Here is a 15,415-nt window from a genome sequence, read left to right as displayed (position 1 = left end):
CCTCCTGCCTCATTGTCCTGGGGTGGGGGGCGGTATGGGGGGGGGAAGAAGAAAATATGTGTGTGTGCACACACTCATGCCCCTGTGCACTCTTGTCTGCTTGCCTGCCCCCCCCTTCATCTTGACCCTGCTCACTGTTAGTACAGTGACAATGGTAGTGAATGGATTAATGCATTGATTTTTTTTTTCTGCATTTGCCGGAAACTTATAAAAAATGATCAGGAGGACAGCTCTGTCTATTGCCAAAAGGCTTTACTTTTCAGTTTTCTGTGCGCGGAGGGCTGTGCTGGGTCCTGGAGGGCTTGGTGAGAAGGGTAGAGGGAGACAAATGGCTCCTTAGAAGCTCTAGCTATATTTCTGTAGACTCCTCTTGTGAAAAGGACAGCACACGGCAGTTTGTATCAATGACCTGAGGGAGTGGGAGCCTAAACACTGTAATTAATGGGCTTCATTACTGAGGTTTTCTTTTTAAAGCATTTATAGGGCACTAAACCGGTATCATCTTCTATCATTGTAGGTTGTTGGTAGAATTGAAGCCTCAAGGAGGAAAATCTTTTCTTAACCTTCCCTGATTAATTCTTTGTCTTCACTAGCGTTATTGATTGGTTTATTGGATGCTCTTAAGATAAAGAAACTCTGACTTGAAGGAGAAAGAGGATAATTATCAAATCATTTTTCTTAAACTTCTGTTTAAAATAAAGTTGTCACGTGAATTTAGGATTGTCGGGTGCCATTTTACCTCTCCTGCTTCTTGAGAGGAGGCCTTGGAGGAGCAGCAGCGCCCTCGGTAGCCAAGGAGTTAATGCTTCTGCAGCCCGAGGGTCAATGCAGTCTCTGTTTCCTGATTGGCTGCTAAAAGGTGAAATTGAAACCACTGTAAACTTTTGACCCTGTAGCAGTTCCTGTGGAAAGCCTTCTACTGGTGGAGCCTGCTCACCGCCCACCCCCACTCCCACCCCCTTTGCTGTATTTATTTAGTGTGCTAGGCTCTACCCAGCTTTTCAGAGAGCCAGAGAGTGGGTGAGAGGGAGAGACAGGAAGAGAGGGAAGAGCAGCAGAGCAAGCAGCTTGCTGACATGTTGCTCCCCTTCTAACCAGGTCCTTACTAACTTGAGCTCAGCCAGTTCACACACTGCCCTGCCATTAGGATTTTGTGGTCTTTTAGCCTTTAGGCATGTAGAAGCTGAATGGCTTGCCTCCACAACTTTTAGACTCACCGTGTAACTGGTTAGCCTGATGCTGGAGTTAAAGGTGTGGCCGCATTAAAAAAATAAGAAAGCTTTTAATGTTTTAGGTTAGCATACACAGTTCTGGGTTCATTATATTTTCATGCTGTGTGCCAGTGTGCTTGCTCTAGTCCACCTGATCTCCTCCTGCTCCGCTCCGTGTCCCCTGATCTCTGTGCGGCTGGAGACTGTTCAGCAGAATGCCTGGCTTTACGTCCTGCATGTGCTAAGCTAAAAGCTTTCACTTTCAATTGCCTTTTATGCATTTCTATTATGTATCCTGTCTTTCATGTAATTTTTAGACAAATGGCCAATATTTTCTTTCTTCCTCTTTCCTGTTTCTTTTTTTTTCTTTTTCTTTTTTCTTTTTTCTTTCTTTTTTTGGTTTCCTTTGTAGCCCTGGCTGTCCTGGAACTCACTCTGTAGACCAGGCTGGCCTCTCAGATTCTCCTGTCTCTGCCTCCCTAGTGCTGGGAGTAAAGGCTTGTGGCACCACTGCCTGGCTACAAATGACCAATATTATATAAAGTGTTACTGGAGTTGGCAGGATGGTTCAGTGGGTAAAGGTGTTTGTTGCCAAGACTTATGAACTGAAATTGGGCCCATGGTGGAGAGAACAGGTTTTTGAAAGTTGTCCTCTAACATCCATATTTCTGTCATGGGATATAGGGATGCACGCGCACACACACACACACACACACACACACATAATAGAGACATCCTGTAAAATGTGTTTTTATCATCTTTGCCTTTTGGGGTGTGGTGGTCTTGGTTGGATCTGGGCTTTTGTGCACACTGGCAAGCCCTCACAGTGAACTTTGGCCTCAACCCTGTTTTTGAGAGAGGATTTGGCTGTGTAGCCCAGGCTGGCCTGGAACTAGCCATCTTCCTGCCTTTGCCTTTTTAACTCTGGGACTGCAGACGCATGTGGTTGTACTTTTGTCATTTACTGTGAAGAATTAGCAAGATGTTTAATAAATCCTGGTAATATTTGCAGAGATTGCCTGTTTCATGAACAGTTTTGGATTTGTCTTAATTTCCATCTTAACAGTGCTTCAGGATTACTCATGTTGTGGTGCTTTTTTCGTCCCTGCCTGTTTGATGCTCATCAAATGCCAATTTCATGGACATCACTTTTGTTTCAGAAACTTTAGTGCCTGTTTGTGCCTGCTTTTGCCTCTCCCCAGTTAATGGTGGCACTATGATTTCTTTTTTTATAGTATTTATTTTTATTTTTGATTATGTGTGTATCCGAACATGAGCATAGTGCTCCTTGAGGCCAGAGATCAGGAGTTATAGGTGGCTGTGAGTAACCTGACAAGGGTATTAGAGAACCAACTCAGGTTCTCTGCAAGAGTAGTGGATGCCCTTAGCCATCAAAGGGCCCCTCTACAGACTCTGCTGCATCCATCAGCAGGACCCCATCTTCCCTGGTGTTGGGGTAGTTAGTAACCAGCCTGCTGTATCCTATCCTTCTTCCCTAGAGTGTTTTGGGGAGGAGAATGTAGACAAAATGAGAGGATAAACTTTTGAAGGAGGCTGGCTATCCCCCCCCCCCCCCTCGTTTTTTCGAGACAGGGTTTCTTTGTAGCTTTGGAGCCTGTCCTGGAACTAATTCACCAGACTGGCCTCGATCTGCCTGCCTCTGCCTCTGCCTCCCAAGTGCTAGGATTAAAGAAGGTGTGCACCACAACCGCCTGGCTGTTTTTTTTTTTTTTTTTTCCTCTTCCCTAAAGGCTGTTTTGGGAAACCAAGGCTGTTACTTTCATTGTATTTTTCAGGTTGCCTTGCCTAGGGCTACACATATTTCTAAAGCATTAAGTGACTGTAGTAAATGGTTTGAAGTCAGATTGATCCTTTCTCATGAAGCATTGGTGGTGGTGCCCAGCAGAAACCCTGCTGTCATCTATGACCATCACATTGTGAATGCTGTGCTTAACTTTTTTTTTTTAAATAAAAATGGCAAGTTTTTTTTTTCTTTCGAGACAGGGTTGTAACTTTGAAGCCTGTCCAGAAACTAGCTCTTGTAGACCACGCTGACTTCGAACTCACAGAGATCCACTTGCCTCTGCCTCCCAAGAGCTAGGATTAAAGGAGTGCGCCACCACCGTCCAGCTAAGAATTGCAAGTATTGATCTGGTCAAAAAGGCATCTGATTCCCAGAGGAGCCATCATGTAATGGCTTTCTCATGTTGAAGGGAGAGTTGGGAGTAATAATAACAATAATGATAATAATAATGCTTAATTTGAAGAAAAGACAATAAAATTCACACACACCCTTTTTGTCCTTAGGATCAAAAGATTTGTTGAACAACGGGCTCAGAGATCGGTAAAAATAAGCTCCTACCTGAACCTCACTGACCGGGCTGCCAGGTAGGTAATTCGTGCACTTTCCTTGACTTGATTGCTGTAATTTTCTTTTTTACTTGAATTGCCCGAAGGCTTTGCCTTTTGCTTTGTGTCTTTAACTTGCTTTGTGCTTAATGTGCTTCTTTCGTTGATGGTTCGGCAAGTGGACTTGGTTGAACCAACACATAGGTGTACGTTTGTCTATAGTATACCGACAAACATACTCTGTGGGGACAGGAGGGAAAGCAGCCCTTCCTGCCTCTGTGTGTGAATATTCTAAGGTTTTTGGTTAAACTTGGAATCTGTCTGGAGTGGGTGGTGGAACGTGCTTTAGTCCCTGCAGAGGCAGGCCAGCCAGGGCTACAAGGTGAACCCTGTCTAAAAAGCAAATTGGAATCAGCCGCCACTCATGTGTGCTATTTCCCCCAGATCACTTGTGCAGACAAACGACACTTTATCTAGCTCCATTCTTAACCTTTAATATTACATCATAATAGTAAAATAAAATCGGAAAAGCTGCTGGATCGCTTAGAAAGCAGTTCACTTTGCCCAGCTAAGTGTGCATTATCCGGCCAGTTCTTGCTTAGTTAGTTCTGAAATCTGGGTGTTTGAATCCCACCCTCCTTGGATACATTACTAACCGGCTTTATCTAGTTTGCTATTTCCCTGTCCTTTTGTCTCACTTTCTAAGTTTAGCCTTCTCTAGGTCAAGAGCTGTAACTTGGAGTGGCAGTTTCTCACTTGCCGTGTGCCCTTGCTGCTTCCTTATCTGCTGTTTCTATGCGTTTGTAATTTTGATGCAAGATATTCTTATGTTCCTTTTCCTGTTTACAGAGAAAAAGGGACAGTGCCTGGGGTACTGCTCAGCTTACAGCCACCTGCTGAGAATGCTCAAAGCTTCACGTGTTAAGCCACCAGTCTAAACCCCCAATTAGTTAGGCACCTATCCTGATTTCCGTTTGTATTGTTTATACTTACTAATTAATCCAGGCGCCCTCCTCGCTTTCCTGCTTTATGGTTCTTTGGCCTATTGGATGGTGCCACTTACAGTCAGGACAGTCCTTTACCCTGTCCTTCATTGTTCACTTGCCAGCTCTGCATGAGAGTTCACAGATGTACCCAGAAGGGCTCATGAAAACCCTAGGCCCTGGTGGGTCAGTCCAATCAAGCTGCCAGTCAAGATGAACCCTCTCAATGTAGTGGATGCAGAAGCACAGTGTAGATGGAGTAGATTTTAGTTGTCTTTTTATGTAACACTTAACTAAAATTCTCATTCTAAAAGTTCTCCTGATGGGTTGGTGAGATGGCTCAGCTGGTAAAGGCACCTGCTGCCAAGCCTGACAACCCGAGTTTAATCTAAGACCTGTATGTTGGGGGAGATGTCCTCAAGTTGTCCTTTACCTACACATATATTATGTTCCCTTTCTCCATGCAAAATATCATTAAAAGAGCTGGGCAGTGGTGGTGCATGTCTTTAATCCCAGTACTCGGGAGGCACAGGCAGGCAGATCTCTGTGAGTTCGAGGCCAGCCTGGTCTGCAAGAGATAGGCTTCAAAACTACAGAGAAATCCTGTCTCAAAAAACAAAACAAAACAAAACAAACAAACAAAAAATTAAAAGGTCTCCTGGTTATAGTGAATCAATGTGAACAAAATATCTCTGGCAGAGGAATGGCTGCTAGGCTATATTTACCCCTGTCCTTCATTTTAATGTGAGAAACATTGCTTTGATTATATGCTAGCTTATTAAATATAAGCCCTAGTTATTGGAACTTAGAAAGGGATGCTGCCTTAAAGCCAAACAGCTTAACTGACTGTTTTCAGTCTTATTTTCTTTTGGGGTGTATGGATCATTAATCTTGCCAGTTGCCTGCCTAGAGAGAGTGACTCTCAGCGTAAAGCCAGGAAGCACAGATGGCCAGTTTGTAGTAGAGAAGCTAGTGGGACAGGACTGTGGTCTTTCATAAGTTCTCATAGTGATCAATTTGTACACTTTACAGCTCTCAGGTTCTTTCCAACTCTAAGTTTTTGTGGTTGACAGATCTGGTTCTTCATGTAGAGACTCTTATCTACTTAATGTTTCTCCCCACTCGTTAAAGTACAAGATTGCAAGTGAGAGTAACATTCTCACTATGTAGCTCAGCCTGGAGAGGATGATAGGGCCTCACTCTGTAGCCCAGGCTGGCTTTGAACTCAGTGATGCTCTTCCTACAACCCTTTGAGCACTGTTCTTGTGCACAGCACAGTGCTGAATGCTAATATTCCCCTTTAAAAGGAGATATTTGTGGGGGGTAAGTTAATACTGGATTGTTCGTGATTTAGCATATGCCTGTACCCCAGCATCAGGAGACTGAGCCCAGTCAGTTCCATAGTGAGTTCCAGGACAGCCTGGAACCACAGACCTTATGTACAAAAGCCAGACCTAAACACCTCCCACTCTGAGCCTGAACAAATGAAGAGTAGAGTCTTTGGTTTGCTATTGGTGACCTGCTAAGGTGGTAGAATGAAGTTTTAGTAGGTGTGGTCAGGATTATTACTGGGGCTCTTGGGCCTATCCTCCAAGCTAGCAAAAGTTTTTAATTTTTTTGAGATAGGATTTCTCTATGTAGCCCTGGCTGTCCTGGAACTTGTCGTGTAGACCAGGCTTGCCTCAAACTCAGAGCTCTGCCTGCCTTTGCCTCCTGAGTGCTGGGGTTAAAGGCATGCACAACCACCGCCGAGCCCCAAGAAAGTTGTGTTTGTTTTTTTTTAAACAGACTATAATAGATATAGTCATATTTATTCTCCACAATCTTCTGTCTCCCCCCCCCCCCCCCCCCCCCCATATTAAAAAGAAAACCAGAACAAAGACAACCCAGCTGGTACTAATGATAGTTACTGACTGGCATTAAGTGGCTTGTTTACTCTTCCTCACAGAGGGCAGTCTGTGAGGAAGAGTGAAATTTCTGATATTGTGACTCAGGCGTCCAGTTCTTTTCCTGTGTTGTGTTGATGTGGTGCTGAACTTCACCAGTGTTAGTGAGTTTGTTCTCTCTCTGTTACAGCTCGTCTTCCTTCTAGCCCACTGTTCTGTAGGATGAAATGGGAGTAATAAATAGTATGTATCTGCACCATGTCAGATGAACTGTTTTAAAATTTAAGACACTAATGAGCATTATTTTGTGTGTTGTATGATCTGATTTATTTAATTTGTTCGGGTGTTTGCCTGCTTGTATGTCTATGCACCACATGCATGTAGTTCCTGCAGAGTCCGGAGGAGGACATCAGAACTCATGGATCTGGAATTACAGATAATTGTGAGCTATCATGTGGGTGCTGGGAATCAGACACAAGAGTAGCCACTGCTAAGCCACCTCTCCAATTCCTTGTTTAGCTTTAAACACTACTACTACTACTACTACTACTACTACTACTACTACTACTACTACTACTACTACTAAATTGGTCAGATATACTTCCCTTTTAAATTTAATGATGGTTTATAAGATTGTATTCTGCATAATTAAATTTTGTAACATTATATCTTTTTTGGCATGGCTTCATTAGAATTTATATATTCAATATTTTGAATATAATGTAACTTTTGGGCCAAGATGATGGCTCAGGTGACAGGCCTAACTGCATGAGCCTGATAACCTGAGTGTCATTTCCATAACACAGCCCCACCCCTGAAAAGCCAGGTGCAGTGGCCGCCATCTGTAGTTCAGAACTCATAAGCTGAGATGAGAGGTGGAGACAGGAGAAGCTCCCTGAAGCTCCAGGGCAGCTAGATGTAGAAGCAGAAGACACTGCCTCAACCAAGTGGGTGCTATGTTGTGCTATGGCACGCACTGGCATGTACATCAACCCCTTACCCCAAATAAATTTAATAATAGCAATCTTTAAGCTTTTTGAGATGCAGTTTTGGCTCTGATACCCTGGCTAATCTGGTACTTGTCTGTGGTTCAGACTGACCTCTTGCACAGTCTTTCTGCTTGAGTTTCCCAAGTGCTGGGAGTATGAGTGTACACTGCTATGGCTTACTGAACAGAGATCACATACTGTACAAGATGCTTTAAACAAACAACACTTGACAGGAATTTTCCATTACTGAAGTCAGACCTGCAGTTGAAGTAGTTTCCTATAAGTACGGCACTCTTGGAATGTGTAATGAATACTTTTAGAATTCATTTGCATATATGTATTTTTTTGATACAGGATCTTTCTATAATAGCCCAGATTGTCCCCAAACTCCATGTTTTTATCTGTGTATTCAGTGTGGCACCTCTCTTGACATGCAAATTTTTTTTTAAGGCTTACTTATTTTAGATGATGAATGTTTTGCCTACATGTGTGTATGTGTGCCACATGTGTGGTCTGTTGGCTCCCCCGGAACTGGGCTTACAGATGAATGTGAGCTACCGTGTGGCTGCTGGGAAATGAACCCGGGTCCTTGGCAAGAGAACAAGTGCTTTCAAGCCCTGAACTCATCTTTGGTTAGTTAATACAGTCACTGTTGTTGTTGTTTTTTTTTAACCTGCAGAATTGGATAAAATTTTTGTTTTTGTTCATGGAAGAGTTTTATTTAGCATAGACAAATACACAAAAAAATTGGATCAAAGACACAGGTTGTAGCTTAGATGATAGAGTGTTTGCCTTGCATGTATTCATGGGGCTCTTGAGTTCAACATACACACACACACAAAACATACAAAAATACAAAATAATCCTTCAGGTCAGTGATAATATGCTTCTTGTAGTACCTAATTTTGAAAATTAGGAAATGTAATTGGTCTAAATCACAGCCTAACAATTTACAGAATGAACTAATGAAAATAGTCTTATAAGTGGTTGTAGCTTGTAGGGGCCAGACTTGTAATTATTTTCCTAGCATTTTTCATTCTAAATCTATTTTCAAAAGAACGTTAGTCTGGGTGTGGCTGAACAGTGTGTTAATCCCACACTCAGGTGGTAAAGGCAAGTAGCTCTCTATGAGGCTAGTCTGCTCTACATAGCAAGCTCCAGGCTAGTCAGTGGTACACAGTCGCTGTCTCAAAAGGCAAAACAAAGGTACAGAGCTATTTAGAAGTTGATATTGAAAACCTACACGTCTGACCTTGGGTAGAATTTGCTGTATGTAATCAGTGTCTGCAGCTGGTGGATTCCAAATTGCCTCTTCTAGGTCTTTGCTTTGTGAAATAGTATGCATCAGACAGGAGTGCACGACAGCTGATATTGAGCAAGGCTAACATCTTATTTGTTTTCACATTTTCAAGCAACTTTAAAGCTTTTCATGTGCACACATGCTTAAGTTGTGTTTCTAAGCTTCAAATAAAATGCATCACTTATCATTAATACAATAAACTAAACAATTTAGTGGGTTTTGTGTATTAAATACATTGTGAGTACGCAAGCATCGAAAGTGAGTAGTGCAGGATGTTTGGTTCATTTCTGTGAGAGCTTCTGTTTGGTCTAGCTTTAAAACCATTAGAGGAAAAATACAGCATCTTCACATTGTGGTCTTGCAATGTCACCTGTGAGCCAGCCTTCTTTAATTTCCATACTCTGAAATGTGACCAGAATGTAGAAGAGGGAATTAGAGGAATAAAGCCCTGCAGATAACTGTGGAAAAGTGTTCTGAAAGATGACATAAGTAGGACTGAAATAATTTTTAATTTTGTTGCTTAGCTTTTTAAAATCTGATTGTGGTGATAGCTAAAAGGGGTTTTAGAATAAAGCACAGAGTCCGTCGTGTGTTGGTAAGCTCGTCAAGGAAAGAAGTGCTTTCTGTGGTGGGCACAGGCCTCAGGTACCAGGACCCGTCAGAGTCCCGGCCAGTGCAAATCACACTGGCTTGCTGCAAGAGCATGCTCAGACTGCAGAAGACACAGTGGCCCCATACAGATGTAGTTCTACTGTCTTTGCATTTCTAGACACGACTCTGCCTGCAGGCTTTACCTTCCTTCCCAGGACCTAAGAAGCAAAGATTATTTTTGTATATATAAGTTGTTTTAGGAAGAAATGTAAGAATCCCTAGTCTCTTGGTATTAATAATGAAACCATCTTAAAAGGATGCTGTATAGTAAAAGACACTTATGGTTTAGTCAGGTTAAGTTGCCAGTATCTTTGCTCTGATTTTTTTTTAAATTATTTCAATTGATTTTATTTTTTAGTCATGATCTATTTAGCCCTGGCTGTTTTCTACTCCTGTATAGACCAGGCTGGCCTTGAACTCACAAAGATCCACGAATTTCTCAGTAACCACCATGCTTAGCTTGCTTGCTTGCTTCCTATTAAAAAGAATCAACTATGAGGGCCTGGAGAGATGAGTCAGTAGTCAGGAGCGCTAGGAACTCCTCCCAAGGACCTGGGTTCAATTTCCGGTGCATCTGTGGTGACTCATCAACTGTAACTACAGTCCCTCCTCCTTGGGCAGTGCTGCACCCACGTGAAGACGAAACACCCATACACATTAAAAAAAATTAAAAAAAAAAAAAAAAGAACTGACTGTAAGTCTTAACATGAGTTTTATTTTTGTTTTGTTTTGTGTTTTGAGACAGGGATATCACTTGGTAGCCCTTGCTGGACTCTGTCTCTGTAGACCAGGCTACAACTCACAGAGATCCATCTGCCTCTATGTCCCGGGTGCTGGGATTAAAGTCATGTATAGTATTCTGGCTTCAAAGATGTGTTTTAAGATTTTTAAGACAGAGTTTCTCCAACAGTCCTGGTTATTCTGGAACATGCTCTGTAGACCAGTCTTGCTTGGTTTCTCCAACAGTCCTGGTTATTCTGGAACTTTCTCTGTAGACCATGCTGGCTCTGAACTCACAGATCTGCCTGCCTCTGCCTGGAGTGCTGGGATTAAAGGTGCCTGCGCCACCACTGCTCTGCATGTTTCTTAAAACAACACTCATTGGGAAGCTAATTTGCAAGAGCCTGCATCTGCTAAACAAATGAGTTAATTTTTGCTTTTGCAAATAGGATTTTTAATCACTTTAACCTTGTAAAAAATGGTGGGTTGCCATTTTTAGACAATGCAGTTAAGCCTCTGGTGGTGGGGCATGACTTTAATCCCAGCACTCAGGGACCAGCCTAGACCGCAGAGATTGAGTTCCAGGATAGCCAGGGCTACACAGAGAAATCCCCCCTCCAAAAGGACAAAATTCAGAGATGTAAATTTGCTATGATCCTGCTGTTTTGAGGCCAGCCCTGAGATAGATCTGAAGTTATCTTCTTTGCTTTAGTTTGTTTGATAAATCAGTGATTCGGTGTGTGTATGTGTGTTCTGCTTAGTGTGGGACTCAGCCTTATCTGTTAGGCTTCGGCTTCAGACAATACTCCATGCTAACCAGATCTATTTTGAGTTTTACTATATGTGGTACTCAGACAATGAGTGATGTGATTATCTTTTCTTACTCTTTGTAATTTATGAAAATTTATAATTACTTTCACATCCTCTATTTCTGTGTGTGCACACATGTGTGTGTGTGCGTGTGCAGCCCTCCCTGGACATCAGTTCTTTTCTCATTAATACTGAGCATTTATTTCTAGCTTGAGTAGAAGATTTTGTTATATATAATTATATGTATTAAGTGCCTTATAGTCTTGAATTTCTTGGCCATCTTAATTCAGTTTTAAAATAGTTTTTGAAATCGTCACCTACGGGACTGGAGAGATGACTCAGAGGTTGAGAGCACTGACTGCTCTTTCAGAGGACCTGGGTTCAATTCCCAGCATCCACATGGCAGCTCACAACTGTCTGTAACTCCAAGATTTGACACCTCTGCTCAGACATAAATGCAGGCAAAACACCAATACATATAAAATAAAAAATAAATTATTAAAAAAAAAAAAGAAATTGTCACCTACAATCTTTATATTGGGCGGGGAACAAACCTGAGTTCTGGAGATGGAGCTCAAGTCAACAGGCTTGGTGGCATCTGTGCCATCTCACTGCCACTGCAGCCCTTTCCCCCAGCTTTGATTTTTGAGAGTGAGTCTTACATAGGCCTTTTAGGCTAAGCTGTCTGGCCAGTGAGTCCTTGGTGTCTATCTCGCCCTTCCGCGCGCTCGCGCTCTCTCTCTCTCTCTCTCTCTCTCTCTCTCTCTCTCTCTCTCTCTCTCTCTCTCTCTCTCTCTCTCTCTCTCACCTCTCTTCCCTTTCCTTTTCCCATTTCCTCCTTCCCCTACACATGGAGGGATTACAAATGCCCACCACTGCCCCTGGCTTTTATGTGGATTGGGGTATTGAGTTCAGGCAAACGTTTTACTGGCTGAGCCATCTGTTCAGTCTGAAACACTTAAAAAAAAAAAAGATTTATTAATTTTTGCTTTGTGGGTGTATGCACTTGATCTCTGTGCATCATGTGTGTGCATGGCGCATGCAGAGGTCAGAAGAGGGTCTCAGATCCTCTGGAACTGGAGTTGTGCGCTGCCATGTGGAGAGCAGGACTGTAGGGGCAAAATCTGATGTTATTGCCACGATAAACTTTGAGCTATCGCCTAAAGTCATAATGTTGAACTTGACCATGAATACCATGAGTACCTTTCCTTACTGAAGGACTTTTGATGAATGATTGATATGAATGAATGTAGATTTTAATAAACTGTATAATGAAATTATACATTTACTTTCTATTTGAAAGAAAATATATCTATATTTGAAATGTCAGCTTTAAGAACCAGTGCTTGGCACCACAAATAATAATAGAAAAGCTGTGTAGTTGTGAAGTCAAGTCATGCATTTCAGTGCAGCATGGAAGGTCCTTGATGGGATTAGGGTCTGATTGTCAGCTGCAGGAAACCAGAACATGCCGTCTGGAAATGCATTTCTTGGAGACAAAGGTTATTTTAAGAAACAGACATAGCTGAAGCTCTGAAAACTGGCATTACATTATTATTATTATCTTATTTTATTACTTTAAAAAACACTAATCCAAATTTCCACTTCCCTTCCTCCCACTCCCCTCCATTCCTTCCACACACCCTTTTTCTCACCCCCTCTGATCTTAAGAGGGAAATCCACACATGTGATGCGCAAGTGAGTGTGTTGGTGTGTACATGTACTCAACCATTCCTCTGTTGAATCACATCAGTCATTGAGTTCCAGCAAGACTTACTATAGTACCTAATATAATTTATGTTTATATGCCTGGTGGTTATTTGTCACTGCCAGTAGAATTAGCTTTCATACTTGTGTTGAGACAGGGTTTGTGGTGCTGCCTAGGATAGACTCAACTGCGTTGGAAGTCAAGATTACCTTCTAGGTGCTTCTCTGTTTTCAAGTACTGGAGTTCCAGTACATACGTGACAAAGAGTTTCATTTTAAGTTTTATGAGATTTAGTGTGTGCAAGTGCACATGCCCTGGGGAGTTGGTCACCTTGATCTTCCTCCTTCTCTCCCTTCTGTTTCTCAGGCAGGTTTCTCTGTGTAGCCATGGCTGTCCTGGAACTCCAGAGATCCACCTGCCTCTTCCTCCTGGGATTAAAGGCGTGAGTCACCATCACTTGTAAAAAACCTTTGAATTTGATATTGTAAGATTTAAGTTTTTAGATTAATTGGTGGTGACAAGCCACTAAATTGAACTAAATAGGAACATCCGTTTGGGACTTGTATTTTAGGCAAAACCTTTATGTGTGAATTTTCTTGATGCCTTGTAAATTCTTCCCAGGTGCCTTCCCCATACCTCACCTCACCCCACCCCCATTTAGAACGAGCAATCCCAGGTTCGGCATAGCGCTCTAAGCAGTTCTTCAAACCCACAGCTGTTGTTTAACAATTTTCCTAAGTTTCTGTGATTCTAAAGAAGCACTACAAAGACTCATAATTGGTATACTTAATCATACCTTGTTTAACCCCGGCACACAAGCCGGGGGAAGTTGAGTCACAGCTGAGATGTTTACTCATCATAGCACACCCAAGAACAGACACTTGGAGGCTATTTTAGAGAGTTTTGCTCTTCTCACCTCAGATTTTCTTGCTGTGTTAGCCACTCTTTCCATATCTCACCTGGAAGTAAGGGTAGTATTAGGCCAGAGTACAGTTTAGCTGTGTCTTGGGGAGCAGTGGGTAGGGGGTGAGACATAATAGCTGTGGAGGTAACCCCTTACTCTCCAGATACCTACCTCATGACCCTAAACTGAAGTATTTATGATCTTACTGATTTGCTGAGCAACTTTCTGTTAACTGGTTGGGGGCAGTGTGATTTACGGCATAAATGGTTTATTTTGGTGATCGTGGGGGAATAAAATTTGGTAAATGGGATAAGGAACATTTGATGCCGTTTGTTGGTTAGTTATAGCTCTTCCATTCAGGATCTGGTTGTGATGCTAATGGCAAGCTATTTAACCACTCCCCTATCTGCAAAACCAGAATTGATTGTATGGGGGAGGGTTGTCATGAATACATGGGAGAAGTTCAGCGCTATCCTGTTCTGTATCCTCCCCCACGCCTCTAACACAGGAAAATGCTAGCTTATCATTGAGTAGCCCACTCCCTCTCATTTTGGCATGGTACAGTTTTTCTTAGGCCCCAAAATAACTTGCTCAGTCAGAACGCTTGTATTATTGATATATTTCATTTTACCTTTGTTTGCCTGCATGTGCACACATGCCTCAGTGTACAAATGGAATGTAGAAGACAGTGTATGTGTCCCTGCGATGATCTCCGGCTGCTAGGAACAGGGGCAAGCGCGTATACCCCTGAGCCCTCACCCTATTCCTGTTGATCTTTGTGTCTGTGCCCTTGTGCTTCTGGCTAGTTTACAAGCCTTGTCCCTTGTCTGAATCTTGAGATAACAAAAAGGAAGTTGGCTAATGTTAAACAATATACCCAAACCATACTCTTAGCCCTTGTGTTCAGCTACATTAAATTGGCATGGCTCCACTGATGTTCACTTCCTGCTGTGTGCTTGGTGGATGCATGTGCTTCAGCGGGTGCCAAGCTTGCCTGTGACCGCTAGAGATGTGGGTGGTGTTTACATCTGTCTTTGTAGTCTCTTTCAGATTCTTGTTTAGTTTGAATTTTGTCACAGATGATCCATTAGGTTTTGACGGCATGGGAAGTCATTCAAAACTGCTTTCCTGCTATTGGTGGCATTTATGAATTCCCCATCATGTGCTACGTACCAGTTTGTGTTTCACAACAAAGTCGGGCCTGCTGTGGCTAGCACGTCTTCCATTCTCCACTCAGGTGCAGCTTCAGCCGTGTTAACACCAGGGCGAGAAAACACGTCACAGAATTTGGGATAATTAAGTGAAAACAGATATGTTAGTGCTCAATGCATAGTTTGCTGTTTAGTTTAAAAATGTTCAGTAAATGAAGCACACGTGAAGCCAGACAGTAACACAGCTAGATTTGCTGTAGTTTTGTCCTTGACAGAAACAGACTTTGCTGTTTCCCACTAGTGTGCCCGTCTTCATATGCTGTAGTCTGAAACCTGATGGGAGGTTTCATGGTTGTCGTCTCCGTGTGGTGTAGAGGCAGGGCCAGGCACTCAGGACCAGCAGCAATTACGCAGTGGGGTCCAGGCCAGCCTGTGCAACAAGGCCCTGTCTCAAAACAAACATGACCTACATATTTTAAGTTTGATCACGTGTGTGTTTTCTTTTAATTGGCCTTTCTGGTAGTATTATGCCACCTAGTGGACATATGTCCTGTAGGCTGGCTGGTTGAAATGCTAGATGCATTTTAACATTAGAGACTTAATTCTTCAGGCCAGTGATTGTCGTGTTCAAGCAAGAGTTTATTACACATGAGAGCTTGGTAAATGCGGCTTAATAGAACCTCACAGTATAAGCTCAAAAGGAAATACCCTGTGTTTATCTTTTTAGTGTTTGAAATTTAACCAAGATATATA

General features: G+C 42.5%; 1 protein-coding gene and 1 long non-coding RNA gene across 3 annotated transcripts in view; one reads left to right on the top strand and one right to left on the bottom strand.

The window, feature by feature from the left end:
• The window catches only part of Ncoa3 (nuclear receptor coactivator 3), an 82,507-nt gene that overhangs the window by 36,624 nt on the left and 30,468 nt on the right, over positions 1 to 15,415 (top strand). For both annotated transcript variants that reach the window (XM_050150696.1, XM_050150695.1), the window contains exon 2: positions 3,519 to 3,599. The gene's annotated coding sequence lies outside the window, so the exon portion shown is untranslated. The remainder of the gene's footprint in view (positions 1 to 3,518; positions 3,600 to 15,415) is intronic.
• On the bottom strand, positions 12,596 to 15,227 carry LOC126506835 (uncharacterized). Its single transcript, XR_007593355.1, has 3 exons — positions 14,685 to 15,227; positions 13,404 to 13,566; positions 12,596 to 13,035 (listed from the first exon to the last, which is right to left on the bottom strand). It is a non-coding gene; the product is annotated as an uncharacterized lncRNA (long non-coding RNA).

The sequence above is a fragment of the Alexandromys fortis genome, unplaced genomic scaffold (genome assembly GCF_014885135.2).
Source record: "Alexandromys fortis isolate MF-2015 unplaced genomic scaffold, M_Fortis_MF-2015_v1.1 scaffold_27, whole genome shotgun sequence".
In the NCBI taxonomy this organism is placed as follows: Eukaryota; Metazoa; Chordata; class Mammalia; order Rodentia; family Cricetidae; genus Alexandromys; species Alexandromys fortis.
Note: the sequence above shows the minus strand (reverse complement) of the source record. Positions and strands in the feature narration are given on the sequence as shown.